This window comes from Carex rostrata, chromosome 17, assembly GCF_964058835.1.
Source record: "Carex rostrata chromosome 17, lpCarRost1.2, whole genome shotgun sequence".
Lineage (NCBI taxonomy): Eukaryota > Viridiplantae > Streptophyta > Magnoliopsida > Poales > Cyperaceae > Carex > Carex rostrata.
The window spans coordinates 597,809-603,808 of record NC_135934.1 but is presented as its reverse complement, the minus strand read 5'-3'; positions in this window follow the sequence as shown (position 1 = coordinate 603,808).

The window sequence follows — 6,000 nt, the reverse complement described above, 5'->3', positions numbered from 1 at the left end:
AGGCTTCCAGCCAATACATAAATGAAGATTTTTCTTTCAAAAAGCTTGCAGATTCTTTTCTGATGATTAAAAAGGGTAAACAATCTCAAATTAAGTACCAAAAGTCTGATCCCTAGATCCTTAAGCTGAGCTCCATGGTCAAACTTTGGCCTTTTGAAATTAACATCTGACATCTCTCTCCGCATCCTATCGTCTGCACTTTTGCACCAATATTCCCTTCGGTATAAAATAAGTATTAGCTGGTTCACTGAAATCCTGGATCCACAAATTATTTTTAAAGTGATGTGATTTAATGGTGCATGTGGACCCCCATCGACCAATTCGATGCGTTGGAGTTTCGGAAAGTCCTCTTAATTTATTTGGTCCGCCTAATCCTTGGTGCATCTACAGCTTATAATATTCTGCACCTCATGTTTAATTAGTTTTTATTTTTTATTTTTTTAAAGCCTTGGCAGTGTTTGCGAATGGTATTTATTATTATTTTTGAGGATAATCATTTATGTATCCGCGCTACAGTACCTGTGCCATAGTACCCGTATTTAGAGGAATAATGTATTATGGTTTCCACTAATTATATTGTGTCCACTAATTATTATTCTTAAAAGATATTATATAGTCTCAACTAATTATTATTCTAAAATTTCAGCAGCACCCTTTCAAAGCCTCGACACTAATTTCGCGTCAATATTTCTCTAACAAAAATAGTTGACCTCATAAAAATAAATACTTCAGTGCATAGATATAAATACTTTCAATACTTCGATATTAATACTTTCAGTGTCATATGTAAAAAGAGGAGGGATCTAATTACAACATTATGGCAGTTTAGGTCCCCACAAGCAGTTATGTAAAAATTACAACATTGTTTACTATATAGATATAAATACTTGTGTTCTTTGAACTATATACTTCAAGATTTGACTATTAATATTAAAAAAAAAAGTTATAGATTTGGAACGATTGCGTCCCCACAAGCAATTATGGTAGTTTAGGTGCGGGTATGATGTCAGAAATTTCAAAAAAAGGTGCGGGTATGATTATTTAAAAATAATTAATTAATCATTTACATTGTTTACTATATAGATATAAATACTTGTGTTCTTTGAACTATATACTTCAAGATTTGACTATTAATATTTTAAAATAAAGTTACAGATCTGGAAGAGTTGCAGTCCCCACAAGTAATTATGGCAGTTTAGGTGCGGGTACGACATCATAAATTTCAAAAAAAAGTGCGGGTACGATTATTTAAAATTAATTAATTTATCATTTACATTGTTTACTATATAAATATAAATACTTATGTTCTTTGGACTACATACTTCAAAATTTGACTATTAATATTAAAAAAAAGTTACAGATCTGAAGTGCAGTTATGGCAGTTTGGTCCCCACAAACAGTTATGACAGTTTAGGTGCGGGTACTGTGCGGGTACTGTAGCGCGGGTACTCATATCAACTTCCTATTTTTTAATCATAATTTTAAGATCAAGGGCAGACTCAGAATTTTCGTCAGGGGAGCAAAAAAATATCGAATCAGGTTTAAATAGCTTATCAGATTTAAACCCATTAACTAATTGGGTACTCGATAAAAAAATATTTTGACTTATATTTTCCAACACCCTAACTTATAATTTCTGATCCTATAACTTATAATTAATATTACCAATCATAATTCAAAAAAATTATTTTGATTTTAACAATAAATTTGACCCGAATTACAAATCAAACATCTAGAGGGGGCAAAAAAATTTCCAGAGAGGAGCAAAATCGATCGGTACCAATAGATCACCACTAAAACTCGAAATTTGTTTAAGATAAACATTACAAACCATCAACTCATTTCGAGAACAATATCTTGAGCATTAAAATGGACTTCATTCTCATTAACTAATTATCAGTTTTAGTTAAATTAGTTTCCTTCAGCACTTTTATCAAAAAAAAAGTTTCTTTCAGCATGGGCGGATCTACATCTAGCTCAGAAGTACTTAGTCATTTTTATAATTTTAAAAATTAATCATGTATATTGAAATTTAATTGAATTTTCATTTTTTTTAAAGTTTTAATATAGTTCAGTTATCTTCATAAATTATGACATGTGTTTGTAGATTAGTAGTTAGAATTTTAATTTGTTATTGTGAGGATATAAATTCAAGTCCCAACCATACATTATTCATTTTAAATTTTATCTCCTTCTATGTAAATTATCTAGTTTTGTCTCTTTCTATTCATATAATAAAGCTTTTATGAAGTAATAATCATCTGATCAAATAATAATGATTGTGATGTCTCTAACAACATCTAGAGAGGGAATGTAAAGTAAATAGATAGATAGAGTAAGAGAGATTGACACGCGGGATGTTAACGGAGTTCGGATTAAAATATCTGTCTCTGGAGCAACACAACTTCATCGGCGTGCCTTTTTTTATTACCCAATGAAGAAAATGATACAACTCGTGACACGTGAGCCCCAACAAAGGTGAGAAGTCACGACCTAACTCGTGTACAAAGTTGAGCATAGAAACTCGAGTTGGAGAGTACTATGCAGAGGATCGTCACAACTATGTTTATATGTGAGCAAAATGCTCGAGCCAGTGAAGTCACATGGCTATAAGAAGGGAGTACTAAGTAGATCTCCACACTATAGAACAACGAAAAAACACTCTAATTTAATATAGAAGTAGATTAGTTAAGTGGATTTGATTTTATTAAAGGCGTATTGAAGTTTTAGCTCTCTCAAAGATGGAAGCTCTCAAGAACACACAATAAGTGCTATTTGAAATTTAAAGGCAGCTAGTTTAAATTTGAAGTTAGAGTATTAACTCTTTTTATAGAGGGAGCTTCAGATCTAGGTATTTGAATTGATCCATTCAATACGATAATCTTTCATTCGAACGGATAGTTCAAATATAATTGAAATTAGGATTTTCACCTTTTTGAACTTTATACTAATTGTTCAGTACGTTTATGTAGAGGTGATACTTTTACCCGATTACCCGGATTCGATCCGGAATCGAACCGGATCCGACCCGGATCCAATTAATTTGGATAGGATATGGTTTAAAAAATATAACCGATTAAATTATGGGTATGGGTACAAAATTAATAATTTAATATCCGATCCGGATCCGAACCGGAACCGATACTGTAATGGGTAGGATATGGGTATCATTTAATTATCCGACCCATAACCAGACCCGACCCGATACCCGTATAAATACCCGATAAAATATATATTAATAACTCTGCATCAAGTTTTTGTGTTAGATAATATATTTCAGCTGAGCTATAATTTGATAAAACTTAACCAAAATTATGCTACTGTTTTACACTACCCTTTAATTACATCCTTAACTAGCCCTTTAATTACGCCCTTTAATTTTTGTTCTATATTATACACATGTGACACATGACACATGATTGTCAAATTTATTCTTCCATAACCAGCTTATTTTATACCTTTTTTTCTTCTATTACATTCAATTCATAGATTTTTTTTTTGAATTATAGAAAAGGAAATCATCATCTCTAATATTTTACTTTCTAAAAATTATATCTCCTCCATCCTCCTGAATTCAAAAGCTATTAACAAAAAACTGAATTCAATATTTTTTGTTACACCATGAGTACTCCAAACAACCAACAACCAACTAATAATTTAGAGTTATTATTTTTATTTTGCTATGTAGCATGATATATTTTATTATTTATAAACATGATTAATAGTATAATTTTTATTTTGCAATAGTTTTTAATTTATATTGTAATGATTTATTATATGAGATGTTTAAGAAATTATAATTATATTTAAATGTAAATAATTTCTCGAATACTTTGGAGTTGTGACCTATACCCGCTCTGGATCCGAAACCGCCCCGTATCCGAATCGGACCCGATAATCCACAAACAAGTTACGGGTATCTATCTACCCGGAACCGAAAGACTGGACCCGAAATATCTACGGGTAGATAGGTATCCGGATCCGAATCCGGACCCGACCCGATTTGAAACAAATAAGTATATGGATTGAAATTTGGACCCGAACACTTTTAGGGTCCGGGTCCAAATATAATAGTACCCGGATCCGACCCGACCCGATAGCACCTCTACGTTTATGTCCATACAGAACAAAATAGTATATTTCATCCCAATTCTATGTAAACCTGAGTAGTATACAGTACGATAGTATCCGTTCGAAACGGAGACAAACTGGGAGTCCCTGGATGATACAGAACATTATGTTCTAAATGGTTACCAACCGGAATAATTCTTCCATACTGCAACGCTTCATTATCCGTTCGGTATCATTCAATATATGCTGTACTGAACGGTTTGCTTCCTTATCGAACGGATAATTCTAGAAATCAACAATCTCAAATATATTTATTTTTCTATTTGATATTACAATTTATAATCTTAATCTTCGTAAAGTCTTATTGATTTCCTTGGGTTCTTCAAACTTTAATCTTGCAGTTATAATGTTTTTGACTATGCAAACTAACTCATACAATAAAATCGTTGTATGATTTGCAAATTAGTGAAACAAAATAATTAGAAGATTGCATGGAACAACAGATTGTTCATATTATTTTTTAAAAATTGGAGACTCATTAAAAAAAATTACTAAATTATTATCTTAAATAATAATTTAAATCTAAAGTTTAAAACTCATTATTTACAATAGAAATGGTTTAAGAATTTTGACTCTCAAACAATCTCTAAAAAAAAAAATAATCATAGCCAACTGCCTTACTGGGGCGGTTGTTTACGGGAGCTGGATCGCTTCACAGTGGGGTGGTTGAAGTATTTTTCGAAAATTTAAAATCAGAGAATAATTTTGTTATTTTTTTAGGGTATTTAAAGATATCGGGACTATATATAGATATATATATATAGAGAGAGAGAGATGGGCTACGGTGAGTTGCGAAGTAAAACACGTTTCTACTTCACGTCGTATTTTTATTTTGGAAGTCCAAACGACCAATCCGAACCGTTAGATGTTTAATCCATATTGAAATGTGCTTGGAGACCAAATTTTACATTTTTTGGAATTTTTTTACTATTTATTAAGCATTTTTTAAAATTGTTGTTTTGCTGTGAACAGTGAAAAACAGTAAAATTTTCTGGACCATCAGATCAGCGACTTTCAAAATTGCTTAATAAATAGTAAAAGAATTCCAAATTGCTTAATAAATAGTAAAAAAATTCTAAAAAATGTAAAATTTGGTCTCCAATTACATTTCAATATAGAGAACAAGATGAACGGTTCGGATCGACGTTTTGAACTTTAAAATCGCAAAATATGAGCGTGAAATAAAATAGTCGCTTTACTTCGCAACTCACTGTAGCCCATCTCTCTCTCTCTCTATATATATATATAGAGAGAGAGATGGGCTATGGTGCATTGTAATGCATGGAGAGGTTTGTGCATTGGACCATAAATCTAAAATTCAAAATCCAAATGGCCGATCCAAACCATTCATCTTGTTCTCCACATTAATATGTGCTTGGAGACCAAATTTTACATTTTTCTGAATTTCTTTACTATTTATTAAGTATTTTACAAAATTGTTGATCCAACGGTGGCTGCTGATTTTACTGTTTTGTTAAGCCACCGTTGGATCAACAATTTTGTAAAATACTTAATAAATAGTAAAGAAATTCAGAAAAATGTAAAATTTGGTCTCCAAGCACATATTAATATGGAGAACAAGATGAACGGTTTGGATCGGTCATTTGGATTTTGAATTTTAGATTTATGATCCAATGCACAAACCCTTCCATGCATTGCAATGCACCATAGCCCATCTCTCTCTCTCTCTCTCTCTATATATATATATATAGGTTGGCTAAGATCAAAGTGGTAGTTCCTGAGCTTTGGTGCTACCTATTCGTTTTTCAATTCAAAGTTCAAAACGTTGATCCGAACCGTTCAAGTTGTTCTTCATATTAAATTGTGCTTGGAGACCAAATTTTACATTTTTTTTAAATTTTTTTACTA